Source organism: Dermochelys coriacea, chromosome 3 (assembly GCF_009764565.3).
Source record: "Dermochelys coriacea isolate rDerCor1 chromosome 3, rDerCor1.pri.v4, whole genome shotgun sequence".
In the NCBI taxonomy this organism is placed as follows: domain Eukaryota; kingdom Metazoa; phylum Chordata; order Testudines; family Dermochelyidae; genus Dermochelys; species Dermochelys coriacea.
Genome location: NC_050070.1, coordinates 2,409,463 through 2,425,241, shown reverse-complemented (window position 1 = coordinate 2,425,241; position 15,779 = coordinate 2,409,463). Strand labels below are relative to the sequence as shown.

At 43.6% G+C, this 15,779-nt stretch overlaps 1 protein-coding gene across 26 annotated transcripts in view; it reads left to right on the top strand.

Annotated features, from left to right (window-relative positions):
• The first annotated feature begins 718 nt into the window (after nucleotides 1–718).
• The window catches only part of DTNB (dystrobrevin beta), a 412,789-nt gene continuing 397,728 nt past the window's right edge, over nucleotides 719–15,779 (top strand). For 7 of the 26 annotated variants that reach the window (XR_006279636.1, XR_006279635.1, XR_006279632.1 and 4 more), the window contains exon 1: nucleotides 780–1,023. The gene's annotated coding sequence lies outside the window, so the exon portion shown is untranslated. Of the gene's footprint in view, nucleotides 1,028–2,209; nucleotides 2,287–8,224; nucleotides 10,706–15,779 lie in introns of those variants that run through there. The other 19 variants (XR_006279631.1, XR_006279637.1, XR_006279621.1 and 16 more) reach the window with 9 other exon arrangements.

The window sequence follows — 15,779 nt, the reverse complement described above, 5'->3', positions numbered from 1 at the left end:
GCAAACCCTAAAGTGCTCAAAAATCATGAGACTGGCTTAATCGTAAGATTTTTAAAAAATGATATATATCTGAGTTAATTTATCTGCTGGATTCTGGGCCTTTCGGGTGAACTTGGGGCACATGTTTAAGGTTTTCTCAGCACTCAGGAGACTAAGAAACAAGACAGAAAGCTGAGCTTTTCCCCTGAAGCCAGGAGCTGGCGCTGAGAGAAAAACACCATCATGAGACATGCCATAAATCACAAAGCTGGCACCAGGGACTGTCCGGCTGGGAAATGCCAGGGCAGCGCTGGGTTGCAGGCGCTAGGCAGGAAGTCGTGTCACCCCCCCATCAGAGGGCTCAGGCCCACAAGGGGAGGCCCCACAGGTTGCACCGTTTCAGGACTCTATCGGGTCCAGCTGACCTGGGCGCTGTGGGCTGCCTGCGCGGACTCGGACAGAGAAGGCGTGAGCGAAACTCCTCTCACAGCCGCCGTCGCCCGGCTTCCAATCCCACAGCAACAACCCCTGCGCCAGCGCGCTGAGCGACGAGCCCGAGGAGACGGCGAGAGGCGCGTTAGAGGGGGACCGCGAGCGCGCGAGGAGACTTGCTCGCTGATTGGCTGCGGAAGCCCGAGGGCCGGAGATACAACGGCGAGGCGCGAGCGCGCGCGAGCCGCACAGAGTCGGTTGCCGATTGGCTGAAGCGCTCGCTCCGCCAAGATAAAAAAAACAAACGGCTTCCGCGAGTTGGCTTTGACGAGGCAGCAGGGGAGGGGCCAGCGGAGCTGGCCGCGGGTTGGCTAGAGCGGTCAGAGCGCGAGCCAGAGGCGCCGTCCCGCTCGAGGCCCTCTCGGATTGGTCGGCGTTGGGCCTGGCGCGGCCGCCGGGGCGGGTCCGTTGGAGCGGAGGCGTTCGGGGACCCGGCGGTTTTGCGGCGCAGGTAGCGGAGCCGGAGTCAGGTGGCTTCCGGAGGCCTGGCCGCCGCCTTCTCCTTCCGGGATAGCGGCCCTGGGGACCCTCTGGTCGCAGCCCCCCGGAAAAGTGAGTGCTCTGGGGCCGGAGCCAGGCGCTGCCGGGGCGGGTGGAGCTGGGGCTGAGGGGAACCGGGGCGGCGGCTGTGGGAGGCGGACGGAGCCGGGCCCGTCGCCCCGCCTGAGGTATCGGGTAGGGTCGAGGCGACGGAGCTGGTCCTGCTCTTCCAGCACCTTTCGGGGAGAACCGGCCGGGCTTTGCCGGCCCGCGGGGGACGCCTGGAGTGGCTGGGGCGAGGAGCGGCCGCCTGCTCCCCGCCCTGCTCGGGGGCCTGCAGGTGCCGATGCGGCGGCGGCAGAGACTGATCGCGGCTAGAGGGAAAGCTCCTGCCCTGAGCGCTCCGCCTAGCTCCCGGCCCTGTGCTCCAGGGTGGAGCCTCGCCTGGGCCCCTGGGGGCTGCGTGCTGGGGCCCGGATGCCTTGTTGCGAGGATCAATTGTGCTCGTGCTGTGCATGGGCCGGGAGACAGAAGGGGGGCGGATGTTTCGTTCATGCTGTCGGGAGTGGGGCCCACCCCCCAAAGGGGTTAGGGGGCGAGACGGCTGGAGTATAGCTCTGTGTGCACCATGCACCTCTCTTTCACAGCCCTCATTGGTTTTCTAGTAGGGAGTGTATTTGGCTCCTCTCTGCAACTGTCCTGGCTCACTAGAGGTTTCTGCTGTTTCTCTTCCACTCTGAACCTGACCAGTGTTGACCATAAGGTAGTGAAGTTGCTGCAGACTTCAGTTCCTGGCTTGAAAGCTTTTCTCTCTCTCGCCTACAAAAGTTGGTCCAATAAAAGATACTACTTCACCCATCTTGTCTCCCTGGCTCCTGTCAGACATGCTCAGGGAAGAAATATTTATATTTTTAGTCATAGACTGACCTTCAAAGGGGGGGAACATGCTTTTTTTTTTTTTGTTTTTCCTGTGAAAGAAACAAGTCTTTTCTTTCATGTTTTCCTAACGTAAGGAGGTTGCTAGTGGGATTGACATTGGATTGTGAGGGGAAGTGACTGTTATGAAGACTGCTTTTAAATTGTTGTATGAAGATTCCACTCCTTCCATCTCAGAGATCTCCACATCTTCAAGTGAAAACTAGATTTGATGTTTCCTGAGATCCTAAGGTGAAAAGCAAATAGGAAAAAATATTCAAGCCATATTTATGCAACATAAAGAAAAAAAGGGCAAACTTTTTTTTTTTTTTTTCTTTTTTAGGTAGCCTTTAAAGATTCAAAAAGGAATTAAGGATAGAAGAGTGAAAGTTGCCTCTAGAGAGAGTTTGTGTAATCCAGGTAATCTTGATTGTTCTAAATATTGTGTGGTATTGAACACAGGACTTGTGCTTGAACAGATATATAAAATGATTTAAACAGCTTCTTGTAATTTACATTTGATCGGTTCTTCATGACAAATGTAAAATACAAAGTGCATCTAAGTAAGAGATCAACTCATGAAAAATAGTCTGGGCTGCAATTCTGTGTAAAAGTACAAAAGTGCCTGAGATCATGTCACCAAATTTAAGCCTAATGAATATTTATAGGGAGACCTCAAAGGAAAATCTTGATGGTATGGAAAATGTTGTTGATTTAGTTGGTGATACTCTTCCCTCTAGAACCCTCCCGGCCGAGTACTAGGTTGGGTGATACTATATTGCTGGAATTTCTGGTTTTATGATGTGTGAAACTGAATCCCTGGCTGACTCTGATGTACTGTTACCTTCTGTGGACCAGCCACTAGAGGAGGATCCTTAATACACTGAAACTGCTTATTATATAAGCATGAACAGCCCCATTTTATTGACCGCATAGATGAGTACTTAGATTTAACAGATTTTTTCTGAGGGACAGTGTGGTTCAGTGATTAAGACAAGCGTCTGCTACAGTAAAAATCTGAATGCTGTTTCCAGCTTGTGTAATCTCTTGGTAGGGAAGGTTTACAAGGTTCTTTACTCGGTAATAAAGGTTGTGAAGGATGCAGAATTATTAACGTCTTAAAAAGAAAAGGAGTACTTGTGGCACCTTAGAGACTAACAAATTTATTTGAGCAGAAGCTTTCTTGAGCTACAGCTCACTTCATCGGATGCATTCAGTGGAATTTTCCACTGAATGCATCCGATGAAGTGAGCTGTAGCTCAAGAAAGCTTCTGCTCAAATAAATTTGTTAGTCTCTAAGGTGCCACAAGTACTCCTTTTCTTTTTGCGAATACAGACTAACACGGCTGCAACTCTGAAACCTAACTTCTTAAAGTAGAAAAAGTGAGTCCAGAACTAGTGCTCCCCTGGTTGCCATCCTACTACACTTTTCTCTAGGCCAAATGGTACTTCGATGAAGGAAAAGCAGCTGCTGTTGCTATGTTGTCTGTATTAATTCTCTGTGGCATGCTGAAGTGATTTGCCGGGGTGGTGCATGCACAGTACTAATTGAATGTTTGGCGTTTTTGGCAGCAAGCCAGGAACAAACTAATGAGCAAAATACCACCAGGAACTGGCAATTTTGACAGCTCATAACCTGCCCAAAATAAACAGATTTTCAAGAAACCAGTTTTAGCTGCCTCCCTGACCCTAGGCCTGGTCTCCTACAAATTTCAAGTTACTGCTGAAAACCGTAACAGCACTAGAGCTCTTCTAAAACAAAACAACCCCCCCGCCCTTTTTTTTTTAATGGCAGAAAGTTTTAGATAGCCTAAATATAGGAGTCATTACCCCTTCCCTGAAACATATTGCCAAACAAAATATTTAGTTTAAAAGAGTTAAGGTTGAAAGCGTTCTTACTGAGTTTAGCACCAACTTCGAAATATTCAAACATTAGTCTGAAAATGAACACCTAAGGGATCTATCTAGTTCTGCTACCATGTAATCTTTCATCGGTCAGTATTGCTCCACCAGACGTAAAGCAGCCATCCTTACCTATATTCCCAAACATTTAAAAAATGCATGTAGAGGTTAAAATAGTAGTAAATAATAGATCCATTTTGTATTAAAAAGTTACCAACATAAGTTTCCTATCTTTTAAAACGGGAACAAAGAGGACCCAAGGAATTACAGACCAGTCAGCTTAACTTCAGTTCCTGGAAAGATACTGGAACAGAGCATTAAACAGTCACTTTATATGCACCCAGAGGGTAATAGTGTTAAGTAATAGCCCACGTGTATTTGTCAAGAACAAATCATGACAACCTAACCTAATTTTCTTCCTTGACGGGGTTACTGGCCTAATGGATAGAGGGAAGCAGTATATGTAATATATCTCGATTTTTAGTAAGTCTCTTGACACAGTCCCATGTGATATTCTCATGAGCAAACTAGGAAAATGTGGTCTGGAAGAAATTACTGTAAGGTGGGTGCACAACTGGTTGAAAGACCATACTCAAGGAATAGTTATTAATGATTCTGTATCAAACTTGGAGGATATGTCTGCTGGGGTCCCGCAGGGATCAGTCCTGGGTCCAGTACTATTCAGTGTTTTTGTTAATGACTTGGATAATGGAGTAGAGAGCGTGCTTATAAAATTTGTGGATGACACCAAACTGGTAGGGGTTGCTAGCATTTTGGAGGATAGGATAAGAGATCAAAATGACGTTGATAAATTGGAGAATTGGTCTGAAATCAACAAGATGTAATTAAATAAAGACAAGTGCAAAGTACTACACTTAGGAAGGAAAAATCAGATGCACAACTATAAAATCAGAAATAACTTGCTAGATGGTGGTACTGCTGAAAAGGATCTAGGGGTTACAGTGGATCACCAATTGAATGAATCTACAATGTGATGTAGGTGTGAAAAAGGTTAATATAATTTTGGAGTGTATTAACAGAAGCATTGTATGTAAGACACTAAAGTTAATTGTCCTGCTGTACTTGGTGCTAATTGGGTCTCAGCTGGAGTACAGTGTCCAGTTCTAGGTGTCACATCTTACGAAAGAGGTGGATAAATTGGAGACAGTCCAAAAGAGAACCAAAAAAAAAAATAAAAGGCTTAGAACACCTGACCTATGAAGACTGATTTAAAAAGTTGGGCATGTTCAATCTTGAGAAAAGAAGACTGCGGGGATACCTACTAATAGTCTTCAACTATGTTAAGGGCTGTTGCAAAGAGCATGATGATCAATTGCTCTCCATATCCAGTGAAAGTAGGACAAGAAATAATGGCCTTAATCGGCAGCAAGGGAAGTTTAGATTAATACTATGCAAAACTTTCAATCTGTAAGAATGGTTAAGTACTGGAATGCGTTACCAAGGAATGTTGTGGAATCCCCATCATTTGAGGTTTTTAAGACCAGGTTAGAGAAATACTGATCAGTACTGGTCCAGGTATACTTGGTCTTGCCTCGATATGGGGAAATGGACTAGATGAACTCTTGAAGTACCTTCCAGACTTACCCATTTCTATGATATGACATAAAATAATGTTACTAATTTCTGACAATATTGGTCACTACAAAAAAACTGCCTGTTAATTGTTACACAGTCAACTAAAATGCAAACATGCAATCTTTGCATACGCCTGCAACATCTTATGATCAACTCATTTCATAATTCCAAATAAATCTGTCATTTCAATTGTATTAGTAAAGCTACTATTGTAATACTTAGAATATCATTTTGAGAATTTGTATAAATTTGATATAATTTAATCTGTCCTAACACTCTTTTGAAATCTCATTTATATATTGCTTTCATAAAAGTACAAACTCAGAAGCATATTTTCATTAGTGAACAAAACAAGGGGCAAGATGTTACAAAAACACGGCTTGGTTTTAGTGTCAGTAATATAGTATACAGTCTTTTAGGTTATGTAGGAGGATAGACAGCAAATTATACATTTGGAGTTGTGGGTGTACTGTGATATGTACGTCTTAAAAAATTACTTTCTCTGGAGTCCTCCAGTAGAGAAAAGCAAATTATACCTGAAATGTGTGTTGGGTATGGAGAAGGCCACATAATTCAGGTGTGCCCAACATACAATTCTGTTGTCTCCATTATGTCACTCTGGTCTAATGTGCCACATAGGAAATCAGGCCTTGACTATAACTGTCGCTAAGAGTTCATACCTCTCTCCTTCCATTGGTATGAAAAAGCAGTATAGTATTCTTTGTACTTATTTATTTTGATTTTTTTATTTTATATTGACACCAAATCTTAACGTTTCATTATACTACAAATTTTTGTATTGACTGCACCAGAGAAGATATTTTTGTTGTGGGAGAGGGGCAGAAACGGATGTTTCTCCTTTGAGTGGCCTCTGCATATTCCCACTTCAGGGGGTGCACCAGCTGCATGCAGCTCAGACAGTGGAACCTAGCTAGCCATGTTTGTTGGAGGGCTCACAGACCCCTCCCTGTTTCTGAACCTTCTAGGGATAAGGCTGTAAAAGGGGCACAATTCTCTGGCTGTCTCAAGCACTCCAACATATGTTGGGGTGCTCATTGTGACAAGCTCCCAGCTGAAGGACATTGGAATTCCCTGCAGAAAAGGTTGCATGTAACTCTTCTGGAATGAAGAGCAATCTGATGAGGCACGAATGCTTTCAATGGCCATCTCCATCACAAAGTAGTTCAGGTGGTCACAGACAACACCACTACAATGTTTTACTTAAACAAGCAAGGAGGTACATGTTCTTCTGAACTATGCATGGGCAATGATGTTGCAGGAATGGTGCATCCTTCACAAGAGATATCCATTAACTATACACTTGGATGGAAAGAAGAACAGTCTGGTAGAAACAACTAAGCAGAGCTCCAGTGAACCAACCATGAGAAGTCACTGAAGACATTAATGATACAAGAAAGGTTCACATGCTGGATTCAACTACAAATATTTAAGATTTGTTGTTCAAAAAAACTTATGGGCACACAGTTTGAACTATTAAGAAGACTGTTTCCTTATTACTTATCTAGTAAAACAACCTTTTTTGTGCTAATTGCTTCAAACAGACAAAACATTGAGCTGTGCCTGCAGGGTAACTTACTTGTTTCATAAGGGTAAGATGGTCCTGTGTTTTCATCCTAAATTTGTCTCTAAAATGGTGTTGAATTTCCATCTGAACTAACCTCTAAACTTGACTGTTTCCTCAAAGTGACGGAGTTGTCGTCTCATCAAAGAATTTTTTTTAAAGCATTAAGCATACTGGTGTCCATAGTTACTGAGGGAAATGACCTGGGAATCGGAATGGTTGAAGATGAAAGGGATAAAGAGATGCCAGTAAGAAGTGGGGAGGGTAAGGAAATACAGTGTCGGGTTGTGGGGAGAAGGTAGTGAATGAGATATTCATACCCTTCAAGGTCAGAAGGGATCATCATGATCATCTAGTCTGACCTCCTGCACGTTGCAGGCCACCGAACCTTACCCAACCACTTCTGTAATAGACCCCTAACCTCTGGCTGAACTGCTGAAGTCATAGAATATCAGGGTTGGAAGAGACCTCAGGAGATCATTTAGTCCAACCCCCTGCTCAAAGCAGGACCAATCCCCAATCCTCAAATCATGATTGAAAGACTTCAAATTACAGAAAGAAAAGGAGTACTTGTGGCACCTTAGAGACTAACAAATTTATTAGAGCATAAGCTTTCGTGAGCTACAGCTCACTTCATCGGATGCATTTGGTGGAAAAATCCGATGAAGTGAGCTGTAGCTCACGAAAGCTTATGCTCTAATAAATTTGTTAGTCTCTAAGGTGCCACAAGTACTCCTTTTCTTTTTGCGAATACAGACTAACACGGCTGCTACTCTGAAACTTCAAATTACAGAGAATCCATCATTTACACTAATTTAAACCTGATATTGAGGGAGATAAGGAAAGGAAGGGGAGAAAAGAAAAGTGAGTGAATCTTTTTGTGGATCTTGTTCAATTTCTCATTGTAGGTGAGTAGACTAGGCAGAATTTTAAGGGTGACAAACATCTGATTGGACATGTGGGATTTTAATAAGGGAGAAGTATTTAATTTATTAAAAAAAATAGTAATAGCATCAGTGTGGTTCTTGATTTTTTTTTTTTTTTCTCCAGGCTGCAGGTGTGGAAGAAAAGTATGGAAGGTGTGACTTGTATTTAAATGCTTGAAAAATTTTGTACTTACGAGCCCAAGGACTAAGTATGCTCACTGAGATGAAAAAATATTTGCGTCATCATGCCCCCTCCTTGCAATTTGAAGGGGAAAAGTACTTAAAACTTAGGCCGTTACCTACAGCTGATGAGCTCCAAGAAGAGCGAAACCTTGTAAAATAGGTCCTGTAGTATTGGCCTAAGGAGGTTGGGTGTAAGTTGCTTGCCTTCATTCTTGTGCTTTTATAAAGCCAGGAACCAAAGTACCACAGAAACTATCTGGAATGAGCAGTGACGGAAGTTGAAACCAAGTAGGGGCTTTTCTAACCAAGTAGGGGCAGCTTTGGAAAATAAGGTGTACGTGTACACACACACACACAGAGTAGGGGAGGAGATAAAGGATAAAAGTAGGGGAAGAGACATGGTACTAGAATTGAATAGAAAAAAAGGAGGGAAGGGAGGAAAAGTGGGAGAAGAAAAACAAAAGGATTTTAAGATAGTAAAAATTACTATATAAAAGTTATTTCCATTTTTCCCTCTGTGAAATTCATAAACTGTATTTCCTGTGGAGTCTGGCAAAGTGATAATTCAGGAAGCAATCAAGTAGCTTTCATATACTTTCAGGACTTTGATATGGGAATGCATTCCTATAGATCAGTAAAATATTACTCCTGGGGGAATTCTGTGCCAAAAAATTAAAAGTTCTGTGCACAATATATTAAAATTCTGCATATTTATAATTACGCCAGTTTCAATTATTTTGGTAATTTATTTCAAAATACCTGTCAGCAAGTATGTCTGTAACAATGCAGACAACAGAAAAGATACAGGAAATGATTTTTGATAAATAAGATGAGATAAATAAACAAGATTCCTTACTAGGGATATTAATAAAGAACTTTCAGTAATAATTCATTTAAACTACAATACAGAAATGTGTTTCCTGCACCCCTCAGAAACAGTGCAAAGGCTCGGGGGAGTCAGGGGTAACAGAGGAGCTGAGGGAGAGGGGAAGTAATTGCTGTGAAGGAGCATGAGTGTGAACCTGGAGGGTTGCTGGGTGCAGGTGAGAGAAGAATGGAACAACTTATTTTTTTGCGGGGATTGTTAGGGAGCTGGGGAGCCTCCCCCATGCAGACCCTCGCTGATCTCTGTCCTCTCCCATTCAGTCAGGCACATCTGCCCCATCCTCATGTTCCTTCACGAAAATTCAGTCACCATCCTCTCCCCATGTATCCCTGCATGCCTGTCCCTATATGTACTTGCACCCCTACTCCCATTCAGCCCCTGGCTCAATGCTATCACCTCACTGACTCCTGTGCCCCTGCTCCAGTCTCTACCCCCCCAATAGCAGTTCTGAACTGCAGTCTGTGACCCCTCCCAGCACCCCTGTATGCCCTGTTCTGTCCATCCTTCCTCCCCCCCACATCCCATGTCTCCTCACCTGGCCCGGTGGGTAGGGCGCAGTGAGGAAAGCAGCCTCTCTCCCCTCCCTCTCCATGGTAGGCTGCTCCAGCCCGGAGCTGGCTGCCCCATCCTCTGGTGTCACAGCAACCTTAGTGGACAAAAGGCATAATTGCAGCACCTCCTGAGCAGAATGTATTTTCTACAGGGGGGAAAAAAATATTTGCGGGGGTACGAATTCTGTGCATGCACAGTGGTGCAGAATTCCCACAGGGGTAAAAAATGTAATGCCAGTTTTTAAGATTCACTGTAGACATGTTCTTACAATTTTGAAGGTAAAGACTGAAAAATGCTGAATTAAAAAAATGCCTCAGGGTTTCGTAATTTGTAAATCCAAATTGTAGGTAAAATTAATAAATACACTTTAGTGCTACAAGTGAGAGGCCATTCTTCAAAAGACATCTAGGTATGTGGATTTCTTTTCATAGGTATGTTCTCTTGCATATACCTCTTCAAACTTTCTAAATCTGTTGGTTTAAGCAATAGGCACCTTGAACCAACACCTCCCATGAGAGGTAGGCACCCTCTTGTTGCTTGAATTCAGAGTTTTTCAGGCTACAGCTAGTAATAAGCTTCTCTGGGTTGCTGTTAGGGCTGCCTAGTGTCTCAGTTGACACCGTTTCAACTTTTCTCGTTGTACAGTGTGTGTCCTTAGGCTGGAGTTCTCACCCCAGTGAAGATAAGTTGTTCAGCAGTGCCAACAACTCCTAGTTTGGACACGTTAGGTTTTGGACACTTGAAGTGTTTGTTCCTGCCTGGAGCGTAAGGGCTTTTCTAGTGCTTAGTGAAACTTGCGTTGCCCATTGCATTAGGATTCTGGTTTTCATAGCTCCCATTGCACTGAGACGTAGCTCCCCCTGCACAATTGACTTTTGTGTCTGTTCTATTTTTGTCTTTTCTTTCAGGTACCAGGGTCAGTAGGTGTGAACAAAGAGGGTAGATCAAATGACTACAGCAGTTTTCATAGTACTCATTGAAAGCATCCACATGAGACAACCTCTGTGGATCCTGAGGTATTAGTAATTTCAACTGATACACAGGTGCCTGCATCACATCTGAGTGATGGGGTGATCTGTAAGCTTATCTGTACTGAACTGCTGGCAGTCCAGGTACAAACTGGTTTAGGGATGAACTTCAAATTCCTTCACTCCGAATTGTAGATTCATGCACCAGAGGATGAAACGTCCATGCAGGGGGACTTCTCCCAAGGTACTTGGTGTCTACAGGAATAAAATTCATATGCAGATTTTATCAGGACAACCCTTATCTTCAGAGACTACTAACATTGAAGGATGCAATATCCCTAAAGTTGGTCTGATCCAGATGGTTGGGTCACTGTGTACTGTGTAAACCATTTGGGAAAGACAGGATCATACCATTTTTATCAGGAAGCCCTGCAGATATGGGAAAGGATAATATCTCAAGATGTTCCTAGCAGTCACTTAATTGGCATGAATGAAACACAGTAAACAGGCTAAACTGATTGGTTGTCAATCCACTCAAGTTGTTCTTGAATCAGGGGTAGTGGACATGAACTTTTCAATATTGATTTACCCCAAGAGAGAAGCTTTGAGCTAACTGCTGGCGTTGTGCACTAAGCTATGGGAAAAAACTACTGGTGAGTGATTTCTTCTCTTAACTACAGGGGAGGGAAGCTCACACTATATCTTTCTTCTGTTACATCTGATAGCTAAGTTCCTGACCAAAGAATAACCTCAGAATGACACTTTTTTGCTGTTCCTAATAGCTCTATTTTACAAGGAAAATGATTATTAATGGGATGGCAGTGTTTGGTTCACTCAAGCTGTGAGTCTTTGTCATGTGATCATAAAGAACTGGGGTGCCACTTCACGTTTCAATACAATTTGATCTAGTTGGCATGATGTCTGAGGAGGTAGCCATTGAGATGCCTGTTTCAGAGCAGATGCCTCAAAATCTCAAGTTCAGGAACCTCTAAAGGGCATATACATTTAATTAAAAAGGAATATAAAGTGGTTTTAATTAAGCTGATAAAGGGTTTTATTGTGCACTTCAGAAGCTATAAACTCCACTCTTGAAATCTTTCACCCATCTTATAGTAGCTCCATCTAGGTTATATTTCCCTAGTTCGGGGTGGGCAAACTATGGCCTGCGGGCCAGATCCAGACCCTCAGGGCTTTGGATCCAGCCCGCAGGGTTGCCACCCCTGTGGCGCCATGGGCCCTGCACCGCTCCAGGAAGTGGCCGGCACCAAGTCCCTATGGCCCCTGGGGGGGGGCACCTGGGGCAGAGGGCTCAGTGTGCTGCCATTGCCTGTGGGTACCTCCCTGAAAGCTTCCATTGGCCGGGAACAGGGAACCGCAGCCAATGGGAGCTTTGGGGGAGGTACCCACAGGCAAGGGCAGCATGCTGAGCCCTCTGCCTCCCCTCCCCCAGGGGCCACCGGGATGTGGTGCCGGCCACTTCCTGGAGCGGCGCAGGGACAGGGCAGGCAGCCAGGGAGCCTGTCCTGGGCCCGGTGTGCACTGCTGCCACCCCAGATGTGGCCCTTGGGCCAAAAAGTTTGCCCACCCCTGCCCTAGTTTGTTTATGAGAAGGTCATGTGAGACAGTATCAAAAGCCTTACTAAAGATATACCACATCTACCACTTCCCCCCCAGCCCCATCCACAGGATTTATGATCTTGTCAAAGAAAGCAACTAGGTTGGCTTGATACAATTTGTTCTTAGAATCCTAGAATATCAGGGATATTTTAAGCCTGACCTTAAAAACTTCTAAGGAAGGAGATTCCACCCCCTTCCTAGGTAACCCATTCCAGTGTTTCACCACCCTCCTGGTGAGAAAGCTTTTCGTAATATGCAACCTAAACCTTCCCCACTGCAACTTGAGACCATTACTCGTTCTATCATCTGGTACCACTAAGAACAGTCTAGATTCATCTTATTTGGAATCCCCTTTCAGGTAGTTGAAAGCAGCTATCAAATCCCCCCTCATTCTTCTCTTCTGCAGACTAAATAATCCCAGTTCACTCAGCCTCTCCTCAAGTCATGTGCTCCAGCCCCTTAATCATTTTTGTTGCCCTCCGCTGGACTCTCTCCAATTTTTCCACAACCTTTCTTTGTAGTGTGGGGCTCAAAACTGGACGCGGTACTCCAGCTGAGGCTTCACCAATGCCAAATAGAGGAGAATGATCACATCCCTTGATCTTCTGGCAATGCCCCTACTTATACAGCCCAAAATGCCGTTAGCCTTTTTGATGCTTAATCCTTGTAGTTGCTCTTTTAAAATCTAGCAATAGCTTGAGTTCCCAGATGTATTTTCTTTCCTTTTTTAATTAATAAAATTTAACTTTTTTAAGAACAGAATTGAATTTTTGTGTCTTAAGAGGTTTGTGCATGTTGTTTAATGAGCTGGTGGTAACAGCTGATTTCCTTTTTTTTTCTTTCTCTGCTCTTCCCCGGAGGGGGCGTGACAGGGCTTGAGGGTACCCCACAGGAAGGAATTTATAAGCGCACCTTCCTGGGCTCTCAAATGGGTTCTGCATTTGGGTAGTGGCAGCATCTACCAATTCTAGGTCAGAGAGAACCGTAACTTTGGGAGTTTAGTACAAGCCTGGAATGGCAAGTATTAATTTTTAGACTCCTTGCGGGCCCCCACCTTCTGCACTTGAAATGCCAGAGTGGGGAATCAGCCTTAACAATGGGCAAAATGTAATTTTCAACAATCCAAAAACATTCGGCCTGAGGCAGACAACTTGCATGGAAAATTTCAACCCAAACATCTAAAATTTGACTAAGTTATAATCCTTTGAATACAGGATCTTTACAATGGGAAGTGTAGAGCAATCTTAACTGTTTGTTACTACTAGTTCTGCTTTTATATTATTTATATTACCATAGTGCTGAGGTGCCCTGGTCACGGATCAGGAAGACGTGCTAGGTGCTGTACAAAGAGAGCAAAATGACAGGCTCTGCCCCAAGTAGCATCAGCCTAAGTATAAGATGAGATAACAGATGAATACAGTTGGAGTACCAGGAAACTTTGATATCTGGATAGATACTGGGGAAAATTATTAAACAATCCACTAGTAAACACTTTGCAGATAATAGGGTTATATAAATAATAGCCCACATGAATTTGTCAAGAACAAATCATGCCAAGCCAACCTAATTTCCTTCTTTGACAGGGTTACCAGCCTAGAGTATAGGAGTAGAGCAGTAGATGTGATTATACCTCGATTTTTGGTAAGGCTTTTGACACAGTTCCACATGGCATCCTGATAAGCAAAAGAGGAAAATGTGGTTTAGTGGAAATTACTATCAGGTACATAGTAACTGGTTGAAAAACCATACTCAGAGTAGTTTTCAGTTGTTTGCTGTCAGACTGGGGGGCTGTGGGGGGTCCACAGGGGTCCGTTCTCGGCTAGGTACTAGTCAATATTTTCGTTAATGACTTGGATAATGTAGTGGGGTATATGCTTAAAAAATATGCGGATGACACCAATCTGGGGAAGGGTTGTGCAAGCACTTTGCAGCACAGGATCAGGATTCAAAATGACTGACAAATTGGAGAATTGGTCTTGTGATAAATGAAGGGGGGGGCTAGCTCCCTTTTATGGACCCCCGGCCAACTAGTACTTCTAAAATCCCTTTTAGTAGCTGTTCACTAATTGCTCTACCTATAAAGGGTTAAAGCCTCACTGCTATACATCAGTGAAAGGAAGTGAGTTGGCACCTGGCCAAAAGAGCCAAAGGAAAGGCTAGAACTTTTTAAAATTGAAACAAGATTTCCCTTTTGTCTGTCTGCTCTCCTGGGGAGAGGCACACAGAGCAGCAGCTATGCTGTAAGAAGCTTGACCAGATATGAAAAAAATCAGTATCATACCTAGAAACTACCGATTTGAAAGATAGCCCAGATATGTAAGTAGATCAGGAAATGTTTAGGAAGATGCAATTAGGTTTATCCCTTTTATTTCATTGTGGCTTGTGGATTCTTCAGTGCTAAGCCCAGGTGCTTTTGTTTTACTTGTAACCTTTAAACTGGATCTCAAGAAAGCTATTCTTTGTGCTTAATCCTTGTAGTTACTCTTTTAAAATCTAGCAATAGCCTGAGTTCCCAGATGTATTTTTTTTTCTTTATTAATAAAATTTACTTTTTTGAAGAACAGAATTGGATTTTTGTGTCTTAAGAGGTTTGCGCATGTCATAAATATAAAGGGAAGGGTAAACACCTTTAAAATCCCCCCTGGCCAGAGGAAAAATCCTTTCACCTGTAAAGGGTTAAGAAGCTAGGATAACCTCGCTGGCACCTGACCACAATGACCAATGAGGAGACAAGATACTTTCAAAGCAGGAGGGAGGGAAAAACAAAGGGTCTGTCTGTGTGATGCTTTTGCTGGGGACAGAATAGGAATGGAGTCTTAGAACTTAGTAAGTATCTAGCTAGATATGCGTTAGATTATGATTTCTTTAAATGGCTGAGAAATTAGACTGTGCTGAATAGAATGAATATTCTTGTGTTTGTGTCTTTCTTGTAACTTAAGGTTTTGCCTAGAGGGATTCTCTATGTTTTGAATCTAATTACCCTGTAAGGAATTTACCATCCTGATTTTACAGAGGTGATTATTTTTACCTTTTCTCATATTAAAATTCTTCTTGTAAGAAATGGAATGCTTTTTTTTTTATTGTTCTTAAGATCCAAGGGTTTGGGTCTCTGGTCACCTATGCAAATTGGTGAGGATTTTTATCAAGCCTTCTCCAGGCAGGGGGGTGCAAGGTTTTGGTGAGGATTTTGGGAGGAAAGACGTTCCCAAACAATGTTTTCCCAGTAAACCCAGTCAAACGTTTGGTGGTGGCAGTGGAAGTCCAAGGGCAAAGGGTAAAATAGTTTGTACCTTGGGAAAGTTTTACCCTAAGCTGGTAAAAGTAAGCTTAGGAGGTTTTCATGCAGGTCCCCACATCTGTACCCTAGAGTTCAGAGTGGGGAAGGAACCTTGACAGTGCACATGTTTAATTAGCTGGTGGCAACAGCTGGTTTACTTTTTTTTTCCTTTCTCCATTATTTCCCGGAGGTGTTGGGGGGGAGGACAGGGCTTGAGGGTACCCCACAGGAAGGAATTCCCAAGTGTGCCTTTCTGGCCTCTCAAAGGGGTTCTGCACTTGCGTGGTGGCAGTATCTACTAATCCAAGGTCAGAGAAAAGCTGTAACCTTGGGAGTTTAATACAAGCCTGAAGTGGCCGATATTAATTTTTAGAATTGACATGGTGGCAGAGCAGTGGGATCATTTTGAACCAGAGGCACAGAT